The sequence below is a fragment of the Anas platyrhynchos genome, chromosome 14 (assembly GCF_047663525.1).
Source record: "Anas platyrhynchos isolate ZD024472 breed Pekin duck chromosome 14, IASCAAS_PekinDuck_T2T, whole genome shotgun sequence".
NCBI classification, from domain to species: Eukaryota; Metazoa; Chordata; class Aves; order Anseriformes; family Anatidae; genus Anas; species Anas platyrhynchos.
In genome coordinates, this window is record NC_092600.1 from 15,391,988 (window position 1) to 15,404,254 (window position 12,267).

General features: G+C 35.1%; 1 long non-coding RNA gene across 2 annotated transcripts in view; it reads left to right on the plus strand.

Moving 5' to 3' along the window:
- Positions 1-220: 220 nt before the first annotated feature.
- LOC119718317 (uncharacterized) overlaps positions 221-12,267 on the plus strand; it is a 54,428-nt gene continuing 42,381 nt past the window's right edge. Inside the window, exons 1-4 of one of the 2 annotated variants that reach the window (XR_005269291.2) lie at positions 221-341; positions 1,327-1,471; positions 5,453-5,506; positions 7,312-8,350. This is a non-coding gene — a long non-coding RNA (uncharacterized lncRNA). Of the gene's footprint in view, positions 342-1,326; positions 1,472-5,452; positions 5,507-7,311; positions 8,351-12,267 lie in introns of those variants that run through there. The other variant, XR_011803356.1, reaches the window with a different exon arrangement.

Consider the following 12,267-nt stretch of genomic DNA (forward strand, 5'->3'; position numbering starts at 1 on the left):
AATTAAAATGATTTTAATTCAAATTAAATTACATGATTACATTTTTTCAATACATTTTGGACAGGATTTATAGCACTGTTACTGTGCATTTCGAATGAAATGGAATATAACATTTAATCAGCTTTCCAAGCTGGAACTCATTAGGTTTTTAGCTATCAAAACCAATTTAGCTTTCACCTGAACCCCTTTTCAGGCTTACTATAAAATGCCTTCATTTTTCCCAAATCTATGTTAGATTAGGAGTTTTGTATAAGAGTAGGGAGAGAACAAGCATGTACTAACCAACTTGTGTTTGTTTTTTTTTCCATTTGTTTTTGTCTAACTATTGTTGTTAACCATTAGTAATGTTAATTTAGGCTAATCTTCAACTGTAGTTTACTGTCTTAATTTTATTGTTTCATAAGATTTTTCACTGTTGTTAGGTAGCGTTTGAAAATTTTAAAAGGCTATAATGAGTTTCCTGTTAAGGAATACTATACATCTATTTGTTGTTTAGTATGTACTTTCTGAAAGTGCTAATTGAGAGATATATGACTGACAAACATGGTAAAAACTACTGTTTTTTTTTTTCTTTTTTTTTTTTTTTCTTTTAAAGCTACTGGTAAGCTTTAAGAGCTATATTTTAATGCTTAAAGGTGTTGTCATGAAAAAGCAAAATTGAGTTGTTTCTTGAAGGAGTTCCTTAAAGTTCAAAACACAACCACACATTATGCATAAAAGCAATGTTATAAACAACATGATATAGGAATAGTTTGGGGTCATCTTACATAGGTATGCACAAACCATAATAAGTAATGTTACCAGCGATCAAGTTTCATTGCTCTATAACCAACTAAAACTTGAAATTCTAGAATCCTAAATTAGTATCAACACTGTTCAATATTCCTATTTTGGTAAGCTTAAATGTGTTTATCCTAGGCTGTAACAAGGAAGACAAATGAATTGAGCTGTACTTCATTTCACTTCAATTTTTCCCATTTTTATAATTGCTTTTAACCAGCTTTTGATTTAATTTCTTGTGATTTTACTTTCAATGCTTATCCCTGTGCCAGCCCCTCTTAAAAAGTAAAAGCAATTAAATGCTTTTAAGGTGGAACTGATGGATGTGTTTTTTTACTATTTAGGATCAAGTGGTCTTGTTTTCAGCATGGAAGTGTATAATGTTATGTGAGACTGCATGAACTGGACAAAACCTGATGCTCTTAAAGTTAATGAGTCTAATAACATCTGATACCTGACAGCTCCCATTGAGAATTATCAGACTGAAAAGTTACTAGTTTTAAGGGGCCTTAAGGTATGTCATACAGTATCTAAATTTCTTTTCAGCTGCCTGCTTCCCTGCCAGTTTACAAGCATGTCATCAACCACAGCAACTCAATAGCTTCATTCTGTGACTGGCAGGCTCAAAATGACTGGACCTGTAAAAGTCTTGACAGCAAACAGCTAAAAGATTTCTTTACGACTTCAGAAGGTTTGTAAAAAATAAATAAATAAAAAATTGTGATCCAACACCCCACCCATCCCCACTACCAGAATTGTTTTCTTAGCTTATTTGTTGTTGAAAACAGAGGAGAAGTAGAAGTAGGGGAACAAGTAGTATTGAATAAAAATAAGATAATTTAGAAAGATAAAATGGAAGGTTCTAATCATTTGAATGTGTCCTTTGTATACATGCTTAGCCTGGCAAAATTCTGGGACTTTTAGTCCTAACGTCTTTACTACGTAATGACAGTAATTGATAGCTTTAATGGAAAATCAGCAGCATAACCCTAGTTTCAATTCCAAAATCCTAAGTAATGTTTATGATGTACCTTAATGTATAGAACTGTTTAATCTTGTAAGTTTAGAGTGCAAAGGTTCAAAAAATGTTTCAGTGAACATGGACTGTAGTAATATTTTCTGCTTTGTATTTATGATTATAGTGTCTTTAACAATATAATAGATCTTTTTGCCCAAATTCCATGAATAGCTTGAAAGGTTAGCACAAAGGGAAAGACTTCCTGTGTCGTGCAGTGTGAAGCAGTGCATCTGCTTTTATGAAGTCTTACTTCAGCCAAAATTAGTCTAGATGTGCTATTCAAACACAAGTAACTTCACATTCTGTAGGGCCAAACATACCACTTCAGAAAACTAATATCACTTTATATAGCAATTACATGCTAAAATACCAATTTATATATGTACATTTAGATATATATAATTTTACCAATTTATATATATATATATATATATAAATTGAGGTGTGTGTATTTTTGGCACAAGTCACAACTCAGGCTCTGTTTCCTAAAAGTACTAATTTGAAATTGGGCAGAAGATAGAATATCTCAGCAGTAATAACATATGCTTTCTTCAGCTAGAAGTAGAAATGCAAGCATTTGTCAGCACTGAGACACTTTTTACTCAAACTATGTAGCCTTCCTTTTGGGGATTGCCTCAGTATTAGTAAAGGAGGAAAATGGTCACATTATTCGGCTCTCAATCAGTACTAAGGAGTCTGCCCCACTGTAGAATGTCATAAGATAACTACATAATAAAAACTGTGGGGGTGCTATTCTCTATTCAGTATGATGGAAAGCAGTTCTACTTGAAAGACTCTCAGTAATGAAGATTAAAGTGGTAGGGAAGCTAAAACGTAACTTAGATCATTTTTTTTTCTTTTTTTTTTTTTTTTCCCCCCCCATTGCATTCATTTAACTTAGTGATTCACCTGGGTTCTCCTGTACTCTTTATCAGGATATTGTACTTTGTGTAGCTAAACTATATTAATATGCTATTCATATAATATATACATATATGTAACATAAAGTATGAATTAGCAGATATTGTTATGTTTGTGTTCATTAAATAGCCATTTCTTCATGATTGTAGCAGCGGAAACAGCTAACCTCTGTTAAGAATTTGAGGTACAGTGTTGTTAAGTGTTAAAAGTGTTAACAGTTCGTGGTTGTTGTTTTTTTTTTTTTTTTTTTTTCCACACTGATCATATCAAAGAACAGTAAACCATGTTTGCTCTTTTTTTTTTTTTTTTTTTTTTTTAACCTGTGGTATGTTATATGTCTATGTAATGTCTTGGGACCTTTTAAGTTGTGTGCTGACCTTAGCAGCTGAAATCTAGCTTTGGTGTAAATGATACTATCTAATAGGACTTTAACAATATCTCCAAAAGTAATGAAGAAGATAGTCCTGATTAACTAATGTACCACTGGATGTCACTGTCTTTCTCCAAATGCAAAGCTTTTTTTTTTTTTTTTTTTTTAAATACTATGATAAAGTACTAAGGTAGGCTTACTCGTTTTGATTCTTTGGGTAAGCCAGGACCCTGAACTGGAGCTTTACCTGGCTCCATTTCTTATATGCGTAATTTAGCTAGAATGTGAGTACCACTTGGTTTCAATGTCTGCTGAAAAATTTGTGTTCTGTCCTGAATATATTTTTGCGTGTGGTGAGTTCACAATGAGGTTTGCATTCATCCTGTTTACCTAAAATTTTAGTATCTCTTAGTATCTTCTTATTCATCACCTGTTTTGGACTATTTAAATAAGCTGCTTTTATGGCAGGTCTGCCTCTACCATTAATTTTATTCTGTTATTCAAGGTTGAATGGTGGAAATACTGTCTTCTGCCTATGTGCTGTTGTGCTGTTCAGTTTTCTATTCCTTTAGAGGAAAGTTTCTCTTAGTAAAATCCTGCATAGACAGCTTATAAATAGAAATGAAGTTAAATCTTTTTTGTTCTGCTAATTCAAATATGTAGCTTACTGGGTCATAAGAAAGAATTACAATCTGAAGTCCAGTTTCTATGTTATAGAAACAGCAGTAATCATGAAGTGAAAATGCCCTTATTTTGCTGCACAGTGTATTATCTGTGATAGATACCAAAACAGATGTGCTTTCCTCAACTTAGAGTGAAGCTGGGACTTGGGACTTCAAGCAGAAGATAGTTTGTCCTCCCATGCTCCTCAGCTATGAAAATAAAATGTGAATTAGTAGAACTGGTACCATTTCTTGAACCCCATTAATTCCATTTGACTCTGTAGTAGGTTTCACAATTGTTTTATTTGCAGTTTCCCTTCTGTGTAATTCTTTAATCTTGTAAGCTTTCTTGAAACCCCCCTTAGCACCTAACCAGCTTTTAACCTGCATTTTGAATGCATATATTTAAAAAAAAAAAAAAAAAAATGATGAAGGCACTTCAGATGATGTTCATATTCTCTGGTCTACAACCAAGATGTTCCATTTGTCCACAGGGTTGGTTTTTGATTTTTCTTTTGGATGCTTTTAAATGCTGACAGCCACAGATACAAAGCCATGTGACTTACATGTGCAACAAAATTAATCAGTCTGCATTTCCTCTATCTTTATTTTATGGTGTCTTATAGGCTTTCTCTCTTGTTCAGCTCTTGAGCTAACTGCTGGTTTTCTCCAGCAATGCCAGGTGCTTTCTCTTCCAACTCTTGGCTTGTTATCATGGTACATGCAGACTTTTTCTCACTGGTCTGCCAGCTGTGGTTATATACTGTAGTTAGAGTCAATAGGTTTGGTGAGGGAAGTACAGATGCTAGTGCTGTGGTTGTGAACTATTTAATTGGATGTAAATCAGTGCTGCAATTGAAGAACTTGGTTGTTTTTTTTTCCTGTCCCTGATTGCTTGATTCTTTGATAACACTAATAAAAGCATTTCTGTAACTCTTCAGGGAAATGATTTACAATGATTTTAAAACTAATCCAGCCTGAAGTGATAATCTTAAGTGTCATGTTCTGTGCAACTCTGACTCCTGCTTTCTGATTAAATGACTCATTGCAAAGGTTACAGTTTTTCTTGTTAAGGCCTTTTTAAACTCTACCTTCACTGCTCTATCATTTAGACCTAATTGTAGGAATTTAGGACAGCATAGTGAAGGGGGTGGTACTTCACATGACATAATTCCATATTAACTTAATGGACGATTTTCCTTTTGATTTTTTTATTTTCTAATCATGTTTTGAGTGAATTTAGGCTTCAGAAATGGAAGCTTAAAGGTTTTCCATATAGGGTTTGTATTCTCTGTCAATCCATGATGTGTGGAATAACTTCTCTGAGCCATTATGCTGTGTTTTGTGAATTGACTTGCAAGTATTTTGTGTGAGCTGAGTAATGTTATATTTAGTGTGGCATAGTAGAAAGCTAATTCATGCTATGACTTTGAAGTTACGAAATCAAACTACATCTTATCAGTTGAGGAGATTTGTTCACCTTTAAGTCTTTGCCATTCCAATATACTTGCTCGCTCATTCAAAGAGCAAACAGATGTGGAAGAGGGTTTAACTCAACCAAAGTTGCATTGGTTCTTGCATGAGTAAATTTCTCTATAGACCAAATGCTTTAAATTTGTGTGAGATTAATTTGTTGCGCTGTATAGACTTCCATTTTATTCAGAGTTTTTGGAAGATAAGCCCTTCACTTTTCCTATACAGGCAGGAATCTGCGGAGTGGGGAGAAAAAAAAGAAGAAAAAAAGAAGAAAAAACAGTAAGTGTAGTCGTGCTCTTAAGCACTTTTCAAATATTATTTACTCATTAGGAGGCACTTTTATAAGCAAGCCACCTATATTATAACTAAGTTCCATGTCAAATTTGATGTGTCCAACCAATCAAGTAGACTGATACCACCGGTCTATCTTAAAAGTTTGCTTTAGCTGATCAGTATAACATGTTATTCAGTGAGATTTTTCCATATCTTCTGGGAGAAGGGTATTAGTCATCTAGTTTAAGGTGCTTGCCTAAGTCAAACCACTGAATATTTCTTGGATCCATCCAGCAATGTGTAATAGTAGAGATGGAAATAACTACTATAAACTTTGTCAAAAAAGGAAATGAATGCTACATTAGTTTTCTCCCATATATAGGATAATAATCTCTACAGTCTTCTCTTTTAAAGCATAATAAGTTGCCCTGGGGCCTTTATCTTGTCTCATAAAAGCTAATAGATTTTTGCTTTAAGTTTTTTTTTTTTTCTGCAAGTATGATTAGTTTTAGAGTGACTATGACAAGGAAGGTACATTTCTACTTTCATGTACATGTAGTACCTTCACTAAATAGTTTATACTTGCACCATGCAGATGGGCTGGCTTCACCGCATTGAGTTCAGCTTCCTGCAAGATGATCCTGACAGACCTCAGGATGGGTCTTTAGCATGCATCTTCTGTGAAATTTTCTACTGTTTTTAGAGGTTTTCTCAACACAAAATAGTTTTCTCTGAAGCCAGACAGCCTGGTGTGGAACTTGAACCAAGTTAATATTGGATATATTACTTCTTCTTCTGTCCTGTTGTGTCACACAAGTGCAATACACTACCAAATAAAAGAAAAACATTAATTACTTAACTTTTAAGTATCACTTAAGCCCTACCTTAAATTTAACAGATTGCATTATCTCAGGTTGCTTCTAAAAAGTACTTTTATATATTTTATATATATAAAATAAAATCTAGCACAAACTGTTTTGGCAGTCACTTCCCAGTTAGAGAATGCAAGTCCCAATTAAGGCTTTTCCTTAGGCAAACTTTAAATGTGATGGGAGGAGTAGGAAGAATCATCCACTGACTCAGTTGTTTACCACAGGTTTTATTTTGAGAGAGCTTATGCTGACTCCTTATGCACCTTTGTAATAGCTTCTTTACTCCTACTTTTCCTTCAGGGGGAATATAATCAAATGTGTTTAATTTTTAGGCACAAAACTGGCAAAAGGGTGTGTAATTAATACTCCTTCCAATAGAATATGAGTTAAAAGAATTGGAGCACATTTGATTTAATATTTTTGGCTGGCATCTTCAAACAAGTAGTGTTTGAGATACTTAAATGTTGAGCACATGCCTCTCCTCAAGAGTTCTGAAGATCCTGGCCTTCAGTGTAGGCATTACAGGTCCTCACATATTTTGGCTTCTAGATAATTTGTTCCTTTCTGATCGTTAGCCTATTACGTGCAAATAATCCAGACCCTAGAACTCATTAGCTGTCAGAGCTGCTTCCTCCTTTTTTAACTTCTTTTTATTTAGGCATCTTGTCTCTGGAATTACAGGTGAGTGAAGAAAATTTAAAAAAAAAAAAAAAAAAAAAATGTGGAAAGCAGTCATTTGTAGTAGACTAGCTTTATTAGAAACAGATGTATTTTTTTTTTCATTTGGAATAGAACTGTTAAAGAGTTATTTTGATTATTTTTGATATAGCAGTCTTGTAAAAGGCATTTTGGTTATTAACATAATTTATAGTTGAGAATGAAGGAGAAGATAATTTGTTTTTAAATTACCATTCATAATTTGCTATACTGTTTTTTCAGGTACAGAAATTTTGGTTGCGTTATCTCAAGAGAAAGTTGTATGAAATAACCAAGATCTGCTTTATTTTGCAGGCATTTGGGATATTACTCAGAATGATCAGAATGCATATATAGATGTGGTGTAACTTTAATAGAATAGCAAGCTGGAAAACAATGTGTTGAAACAGTGTATAAAACCTACACTGACAAATCTAGATCTTAATTATATTTTTAATAATTATATTTTTGTTTGGTATTTGTCTTTCCTCTAGCATATTATGGTACCAAAACATAATGGATAGTTGCAGTTAAAAAGGAAAATGTAGATATTTGCACAGAGCTATTTACCTATGGTGGTGCTCTCTGCTTTTTCAAACTGGGGTCTGAAGTGTTTGGCTTTAGCATGAATTTCTTAACATAATGGAGGACTCCAGCAAACTTTACTTTTAAACAAGCTATTTATACAACTATCCAAATACTAGGCATCAGTTCATAGTAGCAGTCTGTATTCAGTCCAGATTTCTGGACAAGAATTGAAATAACCTGAATCAGCAGCCCAACTGCCTTCAGTCAGTCTGTAATTGACTGTCTATTCTGCAGAAAGTGCTATTGTTCTAACAACTAATATTAAATTGAAATGTCTGTGAAACTTCATATTTTGATCAGATGTTCACAAAGATTATTTAAAACCATTTATCAGCATCAAATGTGCAAGCAAGGCAATTTTTCTAAGTAGAAAGAGAAAACTATTTTGTCTGGTAGCACTGTGCTACTGTTTTTTGCCTTAATTTATTGTTTAATTCTTTACCTCTGGTTGACATGTCTGTTGGTTATTTGTGTTCTCTCCTTGCCTTTATTGTGTAGTTAAGGAAAGTAGAAAACTAAATCTTAAAGTGAATATCAGATCTTCTGTTATATGTGATCTCATTTGCTCATCACATACTGAATATGCAGATTGTACTAAAGTATTTTTAGTGTATGAATTATTTTTTCTTGGTAAATGAGCTGAATAAAAAATACAGGAGTTTAAGTTTGTAGCAGTGTGTTGTGGGGTTACTCCAGTGCACTGCACTGAGGGATGTCTTCTCCAGTACTGTCAAAGGTTGATTCACAAATGTTTTGACCTGACATGACTTTTTGGCCTGTGCCTTTTAAACCATGAAAATAATGTAAGCTGAACTTTTTCTTATAAATAAACTGCCAACTAACTTTGTTAGCTTTTGGGGTGCACAAGAGCAGTGCTTAGTCTATGTCATTGTTCATACTGTGCCATGAACCAGCTCACTTCTGTGCTGTGAACTCACAGTACCCTTACACACCCTGTGCTCTCATATGCAGCACAGTGGCTGCAGATTTTCACTATTCCACCGAAGTTTTCTTGCTGTTGAGATGTTTTTGTTAAATAGTATAAAACCATTCTTGAATTGCTGCTTTTCAGCAATTCTTTCACAATGCGTTCAACTAATTTGCAGAACATGTCCTGTCCCACACGTGTAAACTCACAGATAATTAGAATATGTTATGAAGAACGGATGATCATTAGGGATTTAGGGAACCGCCCCATAAAAGTGCTTTTTGATATTTTTAATTATTTTTTTCTGAGATAAACAGGAACAAAATGTTTCACTAGTGAAATGTTCTAAGTATTTCTATGGCTTGATCCTCCCATCCTTTTGGGATGTGCACAGAAGGTAGCTAGCTTTGTCAAAGGATGCTCCTAGGATGGAGTATTCATTAGGGATGTTAGTCTTTCTAGGTTCCACCTAAGAACAATAGGTTAAAAGAGCTCCTCCAGAGACTGATCTAGAGAAATATCCCAAATTTATGTGAGGGTTTCAGTTTATAAGTAACACTTGTTCTCCAAATAAGTCTCTGGAGGTGTCTTTCTGTCCACTGGTTATGGAAAGAACTTTTTTTTTTTTACAGATTGTTTCAGTTGATTTTGTTTTTTAAATGTAACTTGGAAGGAGTTAAAGCTGTCTTTCATCTTGGACAGTGTAATAGTATGGAGTTACCTGACTTCTGTTGGGAGAAATGGGCTACATTGAGTGTAACTGGTATGATTTACAGTATAATTCTTAATCCTTCAGCAATGTACTTCCACTTCAACGTGAAGCAGCTCACTATCAATTAATCCTCTGTTATTCTTCCACTAATTGCTAATAAATAAGGTCAAATATTCTTCTCAGTAGTTATATATTGGAACCATGCCACTTAAATGTTAAAGCTAAGGCTGCTCATACAAAAAAAAAAAAAAAGTAATCTGGCAATGAAGAAAACTACTGAGGTGTTTTATTTATAGTGTGGGTAGATGCATTGCTATTACAGATAAACTGCTTGAAAAGGACTCTCTTTTCCCCCTTTATTTTAATAGAAGGCCAAGTAAACAGATAAATGGTGATGGATCACATTGGACCAGGGTTTCTTAAACTCCAGTCTATGAAGCCATCTTTGGCTTAAGCTTTAACTCAGAACAGGAACAATGAGGAACTGAATGCATATGGCCGAAGACTGACAGTAGCAGTCTACTGCAAAAATAAGCTCAATACATTTTGCTGGCTTGAAATGAAAATATTTTTAACATTCAGTATCTCTCATGTATATCTAACATTAATTTAGCATTTTGTGAGGAGTTGGACTTGGCTTGGGTATTAAACTTTCTCATGCATATAGGTTTCATCTGCAGCTCATTATGTTTGGACAGCTTTCCTTGAATATCTGCTCAGTTCTAAATATCTCCAAATGTGGTAATCAAGTCTGTTTACCCCAGGCTCATGTTCTGCTTTAACCTTTGTGATCAAGTTAAGGAAAACAAAACCAAAAAAGGCAGTTCACTGATGCTTGTTAGAGTACTGGTGTTTCTTAATGATTTATTATTATTAATACCAGGTGCAAGCTAGGTGCATCCTAGTTGAATCTAATTTATAAGGTTATAAGTAATGCAAGCTTGGCTATGTGTAGCTGCCCACTCTGTAAGCCACTTATTTGTACGGTTAATTTCATAGACTTCTCTGCCATCCTCAGCTTGTGGTTTTTCCTCATTGCTTATTTGATGCACTGGAACGTATTAGAAGTGGATACTGTTAAATTTTCTGTGGCAGGTAATGAATGTTAACAATTCATGTTCTGAATGAATGTGTGTCGTATAATTCATCTTGAGGATGAATAGGAAATTCTTCCTGTGCTTTGATCCTGGGAAAGAATCAAAACAATCTATCTTAGAGATGCTGGGAATGACAAGCTTAATACAATGATGCATACATGCAAAAGTACTGAGCCCAAGTTTTGTTTTTACTACTTTGAAATTTACTTCTAATTTATTAACTCTTCACACATGTCACAGCTGAATACTTGGTTTATGTATATTCATAATGGCAATCATGTTTTAAAAGAAATCTACTTTTTAAAAAATGATGGGACATAGAATATAAGACTTACAATTGCAGCATTATTTCCTACTCAGAACAAGTTGACAGGAGTTCAGAAGTACATGAGAAAGCAACCCAAGTCATTTCACTTCAAGTCTTGATAATATCTTAGTAGCCTTGATGCTATCTAGACAAGCCCTGATAGTTCAAGTAGTAGAAGCAAGAAGCTGTATATTAGTCTCTGGCCCAAAGCATCTAAGTAAGAAAGAAACACAAAATACCTTAGGGTCAGATGGTTCATTAAGTAAATACGTTGATTGTAATTTTGACCTAATAAACATACTTGTCAACTCAGAAATAGTTGAATAAGAAGTAACAATTATATCCAACGAAGGAATACTGTCAGGAAAGGAGGTGATGAAACCCAGGGTACGTTGACATATTATATTGCCTGTCGTTCCACAGTTGACTAGCATGCACTGAGTTTTATGCTGTTGCTAATTTAAATGAACCAATTTAAAGCTGTCTTGGAAATATCTGCATTTGTTTATGTACATGAATACTTTCATTTGATGTATTCTAGTTTTCTGCTGTTGTCTATGGTTAGAAGATACAGGGTTTGATATACTTTGGTGTGATATGGGACAGCTGTAAGCTGTTGCCATGCCTGAATGAGGCACTTTTTTTTTTTTTTTTTAATAATAAAAACAACACTCTTCCTACCCCTCGTGGTTCCATACTGATATTTCTTTAGCAGCAAGGCTTATACTCCACTAGTGTGGGATCACTAGAGTTGAGAGAAAAAGCAAGCAGTGTTTTTCATAGATTATGTAAAGTGGGCTGTGTTGGAGTTCTAATCGACCCTAAAAGACTTTCAGTTTTATAAGTCTTGAAGTCTAAAAACTTCAGAGAAAAACACTGTATTTTTCCAGTGAGAGCAGCAAATGCTGTTTTCTGTTGTCCTGATGGATTTGGGGATTTGTGCAACACTTACCAACATCTAGCCTTCCACATTTCAAGAATCCTAGAATGGCTTAAGTTAGATGGTAGCTTAAAGACCACCAACTCCCAACCTGCCCCTGCCATGGCCCCAACACCTCATCCAGGCTGCCCAAGGCCTCCCCAGCCAGGCCTTGAGCACTTCCAGGGGTGGGGTATCCACAGCTTCCCTGCACAGCCTGGGCCAGGGCCTCACCCCCCTCATAGTAAAGAATTTTTTCCTTGTACCTAATCTAAATCTACCCTTTTTTAGTTAATTACCCCTGGTCAGGGAATGGAGTGATAGGACAAAGAGTCCCTCTCCAGCTTTCCCGTAAGCCTCATTTAGGTACTGGCAGGCCTCCGTAAGCTCTCCCTCGAGCCTTTTCTTCTTCAGGCTGAACAAGCCCAGCTCCCTCATCCTCTCTTCACGAGAGCAGTGCTCCAGCCCCTTGATTATCTTTGTGGCCCTCTTGTGGACTCACTCTAATATGCTCACATCCTTCTTGGGCTGGGGGCCTTAGAGCTGAGCGCAGGCTGCAGTTGGGGTCCTACAAGAGAAGCACAGAAGGGCAGAATCCTCTCCCTTGCCTGCTGCCCTGGTCTGCTTTTAGTGCAGACCAGGGTATGG